The sequence below is a fragment of the Poeciliopsis prolifica genome, unplaced genomic scaffold, assembly GCF_027474105.1.
Source record: "Poeciliopsis prolifica strain line A6 unplaced genomic scaffold, Auburn_PproV2 SCAFFOLD004, whole genome shotgun sequence".
NCBI lineage: Eukaryota > Metazoa > Chordata > Actinopteri > Cyprinodontiformes > Poeciliidae > Poeciliopsis > Poeciliopsis prolifica.
In genome coordinates, this window is record NW_026562379.1 from 13,715,917 (window position 1) to 13,729,566 (window position 13,650).

The following is a 13,650-nucleotide window of genomic DNA, read 5'->3' on the forward strand; positions in this document are numbered from 1 at the left end:
CCATGGTAACTCTGTAGGAACTGTGGAGATCAACAGCTCAGGTAGGAGAATATGTCAATAAGAAAACTAACAATCATGCACCCCACAAATCTGTCCTTTATGAAAGGACGGCTTAACAAAAACTCCTGTCCACCATTTAACAGAAGCCATGAAAGGGACAAAGTGAGCATCTGGAAAAAGGTGAAAAGGTTTGGCCTACATTAACAATCCTATGTATTGCAAAAACTAGCACTGCATCTTATGCATATCATCTTCACAGAGAAACATGGTGGTGTTCAGAGATGACAGGAAGCTGGATGAAGCTTAAACGCAGCTTCATAATAACATTAAACATTCAACCAGCTTTCAATGGAGTGATTTGACTGAAAGCATTTTTATTTGATAGAATGGCACAGTCAGAATTTAGAGACAAATCCAATTGATATTATAGATGTTGATGCCCTTAATTTCCATCACTCAAACAGTTTTCAGCTAAAGGCAGTTTAATAAAGTATTTACTCAGGGGGGCTAAATACTCATGCATGCCTCCCTGTTTACATTTTTATATAGATCAAAACATTTTGATATGTATAAAATGTATTTATCATTTTATGTTAATTTTTTGTTCCACTTTACAAAATACACCAAACTTTGTGTTACTGTCATGTATTGTCTTAAGAAAAAATACTGGAAAAAAATTTGGTTTGTAACTTGTAAATGTGAAAAAGAATCTGCTGCAACAATCCTTCTGGAGTCACTGCAGAGCTTAAGCATTTTAGGAAAACTACAGAAATGATCTTTGACTTCACACCTATTGGAGTACAACTCCTTGAACATGTAAACATCACCTCAAAAGGTTTAAAGTCAACTGAAGACTACTCAGAAAACTGCTTTGGCTAACGAGATCGTGAAGGCAGCCCCATCTTTCACTGCAAGAATGATAAACCACATCCTAATGTGATCTAGTCCATAGCACGTCGCTGGTTCAATCAGAGTGGGAAATGAACAATATAAAATAAATAATTCATTCACCCCCTTATTGTTATTCAGGGTCACACAGACAATCCCAGTACACATCGAGAAAAAGGCGGAGAAACACAACACAAGACTCAACAGTTAATCATAGGGCTACAAGAGACAATCATTCACCTACATTTATGCCTTGGGGCAATGAATGTGACTTGCATGTTCTTTCAGTATATAAGAGACGAGGTGACACGATGTCACCTTGTCTGTAACCGACATGTAATTTAAAAGAGAAATGAAAATGCAATCCCCTATTAAAATGTGCTCCTTCACAATAGCGGTCTTTATTTTGATTTGTTTAGCCAATAATTACAAAAGAACCTTCTGTCACTACAAAGCTGCTCTTTTGCTTGGGGACAAATCACTCAGCCTTAATGCATTTCTAGCAAAGAATATAAAGATTTTTTTTTAAATATTTTTCAATGACACACATTGAGGAGATTGTGGCAGCACGTATAAAGTGACCAAACAAAAGTGCTGAAGCACTGCAACTATGTGCTATAAAGATGCTCGTGTTGCAGAATCAGAGAAGTGACATCAGTGCTGTCCCATCTTTTCCTTCAACTCAAATGTTAATTAGGCATCTTTACTACATCTGGTCCTGACTCAAACATTATTTGCTCTGTCCTGGTTTTGCAGTTTTATTTATTTTTTTTTTTTTTTTTTTTTTTTGGGGGGGGGGGTGTAAAGGGCACTTCACAAATCTTGCCGTTGGTGAAAGAAAAAATGAGATTGAAGAAAAATGCACACTAGTGTGATTTTATTAAGTTGAACTAAATTCAAAAGCCATTTATGGCAAAAAGCTGACATTATATAATGACAAGGAAATGTTTATTTTTAGTTTGACTACTTTTCAGTGGTCCAAAATCTCAACGGGAGTTTGTGACAGTAATGTGATATAAATTAAGAATGCCATAGCTTTGTGAATACTTATGAAAGGAATTATACTTCTTATTGCTAGCTATTTTTATTTATTTTTTTGTTAAATAAAACACAAGTACATTATAAAAGCTACGGACAAGTGATAAAGACCGCTTGGGATTAGAGGGAGACACTTTCTGAACAGTGATTCTGTCAGCTAAAAAAAAAAAAACATCTTCTATCAGATATTTCTCTAAAATGCACTTAACAAGCAGGTAAATACAAATAATTCTTAAATGAAAGATGACTGAATAGGTTAATTTGCATAACTATTAGGAGAATTCCCAGTGTCCCATATGTTCATATGTAGGATGAAGTTACTCAGCATAAAGTCAATAATTTGCTGTTTTTGGAAAACCATACATAACCTTGGATAAACTGTAAAGTACTTCATTAGTGGATAGTTGAAGATGTACATTGTCACAATGTACTCAGAGCATTCTGTTCTCAGTCAGGAGCCACAACAAATGTTCAGATGTTTGGCCTTGTATTCAGTAACTAGATAATGATGAATATATTTACAAGTAGCATCATCAGGATAGCTCGTTATGCGGCAATTTATTTTAACACAAATTATAGAACTTCTCTTCCATACGCATTTTAGTAAAACAAGGCCTAAAATTGAGAGATGTTTTGGTCTGAATCTGAATTGGCTTCAAGCTCTCATCCAAGGTTCATCCGTATTGTTCGAACTTATTAAAAATCTCTTAAATATTGTATTTTTGTATGTTATTTATTCATTTTTCTTTTTCTTTCATAGAGTTTGATACAAATCAGAAGCAGTTATGTAATTTCTATCTGTGAAAGGTGCCATATAACCAGTCTTTATTTACTTAGTATGACAACTTTTTTTAAGGTCCGGGTTTTGGGTTTTTCTTTTCTTTTCTTTTTTTTATATTTAAGTGCACAACTTGAAAATTTTTCCTACATCTAGCTGGTGAGTGATTTGGGTAATGAAAAAGTCATAATAGATCATGCAGCACTAGAAAAATGTGTTGTTTTCTCTTGTTATGTTTTTTTTTTTTTTTTACTGAAATGGATGGAATTGTATCTAAAGAAAAATCATGCTAACTTTCAGTAGCTGAAAATACCTAATGTTAATTGATAAAAATCTTTATTGGAAGAATTATGACATCCTCATTTAAAACCTAGCTTTCTAAAACCCAGCTGTTTATTATGCCCAAAAATGCAAATAAAGAAACAATACCTTGCTGCTGGTTTGTAATAATGTAATTCCGGGATGAAAATAACCATCTCTCTAAAGATTTCCTGCTTCTATCGAGTACTATGTATTTGCTGAGCTTGTATTTTTCTTTGACTTGGGGGTGTGGGGTGGGGAACTTAACTTATTCTAATGCTAAAGTGAGAATTTGCCTATAAGACAAAAAAAAAAAATGTTAGTGTGAAACCATTTGCAACAAAAAAAAAAATCATGCATTTTCTTCTTTGTCCAAGACAATCACAGCTTTTCTAAAAGCACAACGGCAAACCCACTTTAGAGCTGCTGATTGCTAAGGTCATCACATGGGGGTGGTATGCTCTGTCTCCTGCCGCCCACAATGTGTCAAGTATACTGTACTTCAGGTATTAACAGAACAGACTGTCATAACAGACTCGATTTCAATAAAAAAGAAAAAAAAAGAGGGACAGGGGGAGTTGCATCTCAAAAACAAATGATCCATGTAAATTTACCAGATGAGCAAATTTTATGATAGCATTCACTAGAGTTTGACATGCTTCATGGAGTAAATATCCTTTTTGTAATATAATTTTACAAAATAAAATGAAGGTCAACCGAGAAGACTATCACTTCTTAATTTGTTTTTTTCTGTCAACCTTTATTAGAGCATTAACTTTATTTTAGAGTCTTTTATCACTAATTGCCTGGGTATCTCTAAATGTGGCTGAAGTAATGCTAAATATTCATCAAAATATTCCTAATTTCACAGCTATTTTATCATGCTCCCGAATATTTGGTTTGACAAGATGTGATACTGTTTTCAACACCTTTTCTATTTCAAGTGCAATTATAACTAACAGTGAAATGTCCTGTATTATAAAGCTAATTAGGCCATTTGCTTCACTGAAGACATTGTTTGGAGATTAAGTTGCTCTGACCCATCTGGCTGACAGTCTTGTAGGGTCTCAACTCCCATTAAAATGTCTGCCATAGAGGGCAGAGAAATTTATTGAATCCTATTATTGTCCTGATCTAATTTTTTGAACATCAGTAGATGTTTCCCCACTGCCTCTGACAATGTAAGCATAATTGAAGAAAAACGATTTTTAAGAATACATAAGCTTAAAGCTGATAAACTTGATGGGAATTTTAGATGTGTTATTTTATTAAATAATTAAATTTAATTCAGTGCATCCTTCAGGAAACAGCCATTAAGGACCATAAAAAGATTTACTGACCATGATGGATTTTTTCTTATTGCTTATTGAATTGTATTACCACAGATATTGAATCTTATAAGGCAGGTGTCTTTAAATATTTTTAGCTCAAAACATCAGCTCTATGAAATGAATAAGTACTTAAAATCTAAAGATTTACAGCACAAACCAAGTGGGATACATAAAAAGAGCTCATCCAAAGCCATTTTAAAACCTTTTCTTATGTGCATCTGTTCAGCTTATAAAGGGCCACTTTAATTCTAAAGTAGATAAAGATCAAAACGCTCTTTTGCACATGTGAAGACTAGCAAGCAGGGCTCTCGGAGAATACCCACATAAATGTCTTAACTCGTGTAAATTCATACTGATACTTAGGTAGACATCAACTTCAAGGTTTCCATGTCTGTTTGTTTTTTAGGATTTAGCAAATTTTGGATGCCTGCATCAATAAACATATATGACCCAAAACATTACAACATTACTGACAAAGGCGTGGAGCATCTGCTAAAAGTTTTCCGTCATTGGCTGATATCCCCTTTTCGGCTAAGGCTAGAATTTTGAATATGAAATAATTTTGCACTGGCTGGAAATCCAACAAATTATCTGAGTGATATGGATTTAGACTCATCATGAAATACAATGTTTGCAAAAAAGCTAAATATTAACATGCTGATTTCACTCCAGTTGTATTATGTTCTCACTGCTCCAAAGGGGACAGTTTAGTGTAAAACCTTCACAGTGGAAGGGAAACGGTTTGGGCCGCTGCAGACCCTGGTCTGTCTGTTTCATGTGATTCTCCAGCTGAAACATGGTACATTAACAATAGAGCTGTGGAACCAACGTCACTGCACAGTTGCTAGGCGCCATCTTTAAAAACCACAGACCAAAACAAACTTTATTCCGCCGTTTTCATTGTGTTACTGACCACAGTGAAGTTGTTTTTAAGTTGGATATTGGATATCAACTTCGACATATTTCAACTCAAACGGTTCATGTTCCTCTTCAGAGTGTGCAGCCTTACTGAGCTCCTCTCGTGGGGTTTTCTCCTCAGCCTCTCCAACTTGCTCCTCTTCTCTAGCCTCTTCTACTGGGGTAAATGAAAACAGTGTCTGTAACTTGCTCCTCCACTTGTTGATCCAACATGGTCTTGCTGTATCGCCTCTTTAATTGAGGCATGTCGGTCCAATGTTGTGGTGTTTACCTCGCAGTGACTCAGATTCACTGCTTGACTGAAGACATTGTTCAGTGACTCAGTTCTCAATCCAGAACCCAGTCTGGGTTGAGCTAATACATTAAATACGCGGGTTTGCCTTGAAGAGGACATATCGGAACACACATCAGTTTTAATACTGTAAATTTGATAACACTAGTAAAATAGTTTACTTCACAATAATGGAATAACCTCAATGTTCACTGACAAAATTCGGACTACGCTACATAAAAAATATAAGCCTGACCTAAACAAGGTCGACCCACTTAAATTAACTCAACATAACTGAACATGAGTAACCCGGAGAAAATCATAGCAAAAAATTCTGATAGAACACCAACAAAACGAATTTAGACACTCACCAGATTGGACATGTCTGGAGCAAACTTGTAGATATCTTGGGATGTTGGAGAACGTAATATCAGGACTTCTCACCGCTGGTACCCAGGAACATTCGTCTCCTTTTCGTTAGCTCTGATAGCTTAGGCTCCTCGTGTTGTTTACAGGCAGGAAAACAGTGAAACAAAAATCCGTTTTCCATATTTTACTGTTTCAGTTTTGTGATCTGACATCACATCCAATAATGCAGCAAGTTCGAACCATTGCTAAATAATTTTAAGTAACTTAGATTCAAAATATCTGTGAGACACTCGTTTTTGTCGGTTATGTTTATGGCCCCTCAAGATGGCGCTCATATCCCTACGTCTAGAGCAGTAACATGACGTTCCAAAGTTATATAGGATGCTAAAAACCATCCTAAATTTAGGAAGGAAGACTACATTTAGAAGCATGAACAACTTTTTCCCTAAATTACTTTATTAGGACATAATTATGTAGAGCTGGAGAAAAAACATATTTGAGCCATGAGTGATCACAGATAAAACAAGAGGTAATATTAGCAATACCCTTCAGAAAACATTTGCAAATAAAAACAATCAACAAAAGCATGACAGATTTATGAAAGACCTTGTGTGATGTGTGCTCAGTCAGAAACAATAACGCTAAGCGTGCTAAAACACAAGTAGCAACCTTCATGAAAACCAATTAAAGCCCCAAGTAGAGTAGTGTATAAAAGCTTTGAAAGTTTAATGGATCAGACACATTCTTTGCTGATGTGCATCAACAGTTGTTAAACTTTATTCTATGTTCCTTTTAAAAAGTCAGAATTTCATTAATCTGCTAACTAATTAAAATGTTTTAAGTACAAACAAAAAAAATCTGCCACGTAAAACAAAATTTAGTTTAGAAAAATAAAAGGAACTCTTTTCTATTTTTTTGTTGTTGCCATAATTAGTTGTGTAAAGTATGATCACTGTTGCAACTGATGAAAAAGCTATTAGCTTTTTGCTCATGAATTTGAGCTCTTTTGGCATTAAATGTGTGCATTAAGCTACAGATAAAAACAGTAGGAAGTCATTCTAATTCCATAAAAGAGTTCATTAAGCACAAAAGTCAAGTCAGTTATTAATGAAATACACCTAACATCAATATCTGTGCAATATGTATATTAATTAAAAACAAAAGAATAACAAGAGAAAATGCATGAATTCAGATGAGTTATACAAATAGCTAATGTAGGAGAGGTTCCAATGCGTCATGTCAGACTACTCCACTATCTCTGAGCAGCTACTGCAGAGGCCCAATATCCTCAATGTTTCAACCATTCCAGGCGGGACAAAATAAAAGCATGGATGACCTTCTCAAGGTTACCAAAACACACAAATGGCTTTACCTTTGCAATCATTTTTATCGAATAAAATCCACCTACTATATGAAACTTTGCATTTATAGTCAAAGGTCCTCCACGATTCAATATTTCAGTCAATTCAACTTGATATATCTCAAAGATGACCCAGCCTTTTACCAACTATCAGTTCAGGCAGTTTTGACTCATTTTACTTTGTTTGTTACCAAACAAAGTGAAATGAGTGCAGAAAAGGGAAGTTATGAATTAAACCAAACTGCACTCTAAATTTCAGCACTGTTTACCATATCAGCTAGAACATAAATTACATCTACATATTTCACAGAATTTCTGCCTCTCAAATCTGTCTTTATCACGTACTCTTTCTATTTCATGTCCTTATTTTCAAATGAGGGGGCGATGTTTTCTCTGTGGGTTGCTCCGGTCAAACAGAGACCTGGAAATGGCAAAATTCAGCATCAGTACGCACCAACACAGGGGAAGCAATTTCTTTCAGGGATAACTACCTTGGTACAACTCTTTCATAGTGTGCCAAGGTAAATATCCCTAACAGAATTTGTTTCCCCTGTGTTGTCCCTACAGGTTTTGTTTTCCCTTGGAAGCAGGGGAGTTGAGAGATGTTCATGTGCTCTTATTTTGAAACATGTGGCACTTCCTGAGTATCCATTGCCTTGATCCATTTACATTAGAATGCGCATAACACCGTCATACAGAGACTTGTGTGGCCATATTGTTGTGACTGACATCTCAAGATTTTAAGGGATCAAATAAAAAAGTCTTCATTAATGTAAAAACTTGTGAATGGTTATTCACAAGTTTACTATCAATCTGTCAAGTAAGATTGATAGAATTTTTTTTCTGTTATCACAGACAACACAAAGATATCAAAAACAAATACAATGAAGTAGCCGCCACTCTAAAACTGAAAAAGTCTAAGGGCTATGAACACTTTGCAAGGCGTTGCATCTCTCCATTTACATTTGCTAAAAATATGTTGCATAATCTTTGTCTAAAAGCTGCAAATAACTATCAATTATCTGTCAATGTTGCTATTTATGATGATCTAATCACATTACTCTGTAATTAAATTAATTTTCTTACGATAAATATTTTACATATCTTTTTATTATGTAACATAGATATTCAGAGCTATACTTATTCCTCCTTAATTGCAGTTACAAAATAGCCATTTAAAAATAACATCAGGGCCTGGATGCCAATTCTAATATGGAGGCTGGTAGCTTTTCAGGAAAGACAAACATGGCCACAAGCAGTGCTTTTTTCAAGCAACAGGAGGCCTCGCCATGGGCAATGTGACTGTTGATAAACCCACAAATCAACAGCAGATTTAATCTGTGTGTCCCACTTGGCACATAATGGGAGAGCTGAAGCGGTCCAAGCTTAGTAAGTCATTCTTTGAACCTGCATTTATTGCGCTTTTGTTTCTAATCAACATAATTTGACATAGAAGAAAGTATCAGAACTTTCATTTCTAGTAGGTAATCACCACAGGAGAGCCCTAGATTCCACTACAGTGAACAAACTTAATTAGACAGAAGTCAGCACTGCAGTTTACCTTCTGTTATACCTGAGGAAACAATGCTTATGAGTACTGTGATGAGCAGAGTTGAGATTAATCTGGAAGTCACCTGTGCAGCCTGCATCATCTTGCAATGTAATTCCCACATTAATTAGGAGCTCCCAACTGATACGACTGAGAAAAACATAAGAATGAATACTTGGCAAGGCTGCCTATAGATTTTTTTTTTTAAATCCTATTTGGAAATAACCATCTATAATGTTTGTAATTGCTCATTTCAAGGTGTTTTTGATAAACTGAGTCTGTCCTATATTTAATAAACAATAGAATCCACTCGGGGTGGGAGGTATTAATGGAATTACTCTTAGTTGAAGGTTTGGTAATCCTACTTCTTATTCTTGTGACAAATGCTATTAGAAACTCTGTGGTGCATTTGTTTTATGTTACTATCTAAGGAGACAAAACCAGCTTGCAACCAGGATGAGTTGACCTGCTCCATCAATTACAGCTCCTTGTTTCCAGGCCAACCCAAAGCCTAGAAATCACATTCTGTATGCTATGTTGTGTTGTGTGGTAAAAAGCCACATTGTCTAATTGTTCTTCCTTTTAAACTTGATTTTAAAAATATATATAATTTAAATTATCAATAAAAATCTGATGTTTCAGGCAGCTATCAAAATAAAATAACTACTCCATTCATAGGAGATATGGTAAAAGTATAAGATAAAATTGACAACTGTGACTTGAGAGTGTTGTATGCAGACACAAACACTTAAATTAATTTCAAGCCATTAACATAAAATCATAAGTTTATTAAAAACTGCCAGCAAGCTCTCCAGATCCATCACTGTCTACCTCAGCTCAGCATTAACTTCTTTGGTTAATGCTGAGCAAGCTGAGGAAACGAGCTGATCATATCAAATCCTCCATGTGAAGGACATACTTGTCTTTCCTGGCAGTATCCAACATATTAAATCAGCCTGCAGTAGGATGATGAAATTTGACTGCACTACACCCTTTAACAGAATACTACAGAGGATGCAACTCTTCACTGCCTTTTAAAACACATGTGTATTGCAAACATGTAATTCTAAAAAAAAAATTATTGCGAATGTACTTTTAGTCATTTTTAAGTAAATTATATTGGCTCAGTTTACAACCGATGTCATTATGGAACAAATTTTTAGGTTCATGCTTACTTTCAGTCAAACATGAGTAAGTTAGCATGAAAGCTTCTTCGCGCTAGATTTGGACTACCCTACCTTCTCACTGAACCCTGGATCCTAGAAAAAAAAGAAAGTCTCCATAAAGAGAAAAGTTCTGACTGCCTCCAAGGTCCCCAGGGCTCAAAGGCCCATGGGCCAATGTTGACACACCAGGACAATTTCTGTTTTATTTTAACAAAAAAAATATGGTCTGTAAATTTTGGTTTTAAAAAAAACTCCAACTTTGAGACAATATTTTTCAGTAGACTGGTGCTTTCTTTAATTTTCATTAACTGAGTTCAAGTCTAAGCAGAGGTAGGCAAAAAAAATCCATCTCACAGAGCACTGTTCAGTTTATCCTCTGGAAACCAAAAGGTGTAGTAGGCCAGGCAAGACCATTCATTAGAGAAACAGCCAACAGGCCAATGGTAACTCTGGAGGAGCTACAGAGATTTAATTGAGCAGTTTTGGCAAGTCTTGAAAAATGATTTTCACAGGCAATTCTTGTCAAATCTGATGGAGCTTGAGCTCGTTTGCAACAAAGAATGAAGAGTTTTTTGTCTCCATGAGAACAAATCTGATATAGACATATAACTAAAGAATTGTAATTGCAGCATGAGGTGGTTTCAATGAACATTAAATTGAGAACAGGAGAGGATACATAAAGCAGCCAAACCAGGATGCAGGAACCAGCTGTAGTAACAGAGTTCACTCTTCATTTTCACATTCACACCCCCATTTACCAGCCACCTTGTGTTGTTTTTAGTCCTGCCATTTTGTCACATTAGGTGTGCCTTTTTTCATTAAAAATGAGCAGCTACCTGATTTCACTTCTTTATAATCACAAATATACTATCAGAAGATTTTTACTGAAAGATTATTTTAAAAGCTTTTCAAAGACTTGATGAGCCAAGTGCACAAGGAGGTCCAGCCTCACATGGACCCTTGGCAGCTTAGGTAAGAGACTGATGTATGGGTTTGACTGTAACCTCGGGGGACAGCTTTAATCCTAACAACCAATGATGCCTCCACCTTTCACAGTACTGCAGTATTTGAAATGTACAGGAGCTGGCATACAACATGAGATATTTGTTTAGTCCAATATCATTCATTTTCCTTCTGATGTGCTACATGTACTGTAATTGCATTTGTTGATGTAAAGTCATTATAATAACCCTCTTCCTGTGCCGTGCATTTTATACTCAGCAGTGATTTTATGGTGTTTTGCTGCTGCTTCAATTTTATATCTTTTAGAATGACAGCTGTAATACAGTTTGTTCTTCAACTAGGCACTGGATGCTAGAATAAAAATGTAAACATTTGTTTGACATTTGTGCTTTCCCACTACTGCCCACTGATTGTTTGCTTCTAAAATGATGACTCACTTTCTCTTTCGATGTTTTCTAGAGATCAAGGATCTAGAAATGGCCCTAAAAGGGAAAACATAGAGCATGCTTTGTCCAAACAGTGTAGAAACTTTGTTTCTACCCTTTGAAAATTGGTACCATTTTGTACTTTACTATTTGTACCTTTGAAAGAACAGTTTGGTTCCCATAATTTGAGAAACTGACTTCCTCGAAAACAAGCTTGCATGCTTCCACAAAAGAACAAACCTTACATGTATGTTTCGAGACTCTGGGTGAAAAAAACACAGCAAAACAACCACCCAGACACAAGGAGTATAGCCTCTTCACAGAAATGGACTGGCTGGAATTCAAACCAGACAGTAGAGGTTAGCACTTTTTCAATTCAAAGAATCACTTTCGCCCCTGCAGCTCAAAAAAGATTTCCAAAAAGATTTCAAGAACATGTACTAAATGAAACATTTTAATTTAGAAAGTAAGAAAATTAAACTAAAATGTATTTATGTTTTTGGATTTTACAACACAATTAGCCATAACATTTAGAAAAAAAAACCCTGAAAAAATCATAAAAGTTGTATGATAATATTTGAATCTAGACCAACAACTTACTGGAAAAATGTAAAATAAAACTTTGTACTATATTGCCACTGTAAAACACCATCACTTCCCAATGGTTCCACTTGTGGATGTTGAAAATATCACACACATATTTCAGGTCAGCAAGATTTAAAGATTTCTCACTTCTAAGCTCATGAAAATGAAGACCTAAACTGGTTTCATTGAGCTTAAAGTATTTTAAGGCAATAACCAACCTCAAAGTTATGGCAAGGCACCGAAGTAACACCAACAGAACAGATTCTAAATGAGGTGCAAAACGCAAGGCTCTCAAGCATAATGTGAGCGATTTACAGCATCTGTTCCAGGTGGGTTGGGAAAATATTGACAAGCAAGAACCACTGGAGTGTGTTCAAGCAAATAATAATATAACGACAATTATTGCTGCTGCTCAGGCTTTTTGCAGCAGGAGAAGAAAAATGTGTTTGGATGACTCCCAATTGTCACTTGACGTTTGAATACTTCACCTGCACACACTGAAGAGTTTAAGGGTTAATGTTTGAGATCCGGCAACAGAGAAGCATCTTTGCAAGAATGAATCATGCGGTGAATAAGGTGTATAAATGTCATCAAGTTGAAAGCTGGAAAAAACAAAACACACATCAAATAATTTCAGGTTAATTATCAAATAAAAATCACAGCTGTTTGATGGCTTAGAACTCAAATTTATCAAAATAAGAGTAATTTGCAGGAATGTCTCAGTCAAGATGTTTTTCACAGTACCTGGAATGAATGTCATTCCAAGCCCTGTCAAGCACAGTACTTGGACTCTCTTTGCAATTACTGTATTTTTCATAGCACAAATATACTTTAATGATGTGCTACATGCACAGGTAAAGCTAACAAAATCAATGTAATGTACATAGTTGACACCTTAGTAGTTCTACAAAATGTGCCTGAGTAAATCAGCGTTCTGCTCTCAGTAGGAACTGTTTCTGTCATGCTGCACTTTTAGAGTCTCTTGTGCATAACTGACTGCAGTGTGCATGAAGCAGTACATGGCTGAGTTTATCTAATCTATTGTTTTTTTGTATTTCTTACATTAATGCAAGAAATGATGACACATTTTGTCAATTTCCCACCTTTTGTAGCATCTCCGTATTTACTAGCTAATAGGTTCTGCAGTTTGAAACAGACAAAATGATTGGCCATGTAGTTCACAGTGCGCCTCCATTGTGTCATAAAGTCAAGCAGAGACATCGTGCAAATCTCTGAACAGTATAGTCAAGCCAATACAAGTCCCCTCAGGTAAAGTGACTAGCTGGTGATGGTGACGTTTTTTCCAGCTCAGGTTTTGTTGTGTCAGCTCTCAGAAATGAAGGTCATACTGTATTGTCATCAGCTGAAAAAGAAACCCATATTCTCTGCCACAATGGTGAGTTGGTCATCCAGAGCGACAAATTTAGTCAACCTTTGTGAATTTTTTTTTTCTCTTTGCTGCTTTCTAGTGGAAACTCGTGTCCTTTCTGTACAAGTTATCTAAAAATGTGTTGCTTCACTGTACCTGCTTTCAGAGCTATGATGGAGAACTTCTATTCAGCCGAGTGTTTAATTTTTAAGTGTAAAATTAAGCTGGAGAACTTGGAAGTAGTTTTTTCACTGTTCCATTTTGAGCTTGTAAAGTGCAACTGAACTACCTTCATATTCTGTTTTGAAACTGTTCAAAATTATTGATAACTAGTAGTAAC

At 35.6% G+C, this 13,650-nt stretch overlaps 1 protein-coding gene across 3 annotated transcripts in view; it reads right to left on the bottom strand.

The window, feature by feature from the left end:
• cadm2b (cell adhesion molecule 2b) overlaps nt 1–13,650 on the bottom strand; it is a 144,709-nt gene that overhangs the window by 88,223 nt on the left and 42,836 nt on the right. The gene's annotated exons all lie outside the window — the stretch shown is intronic.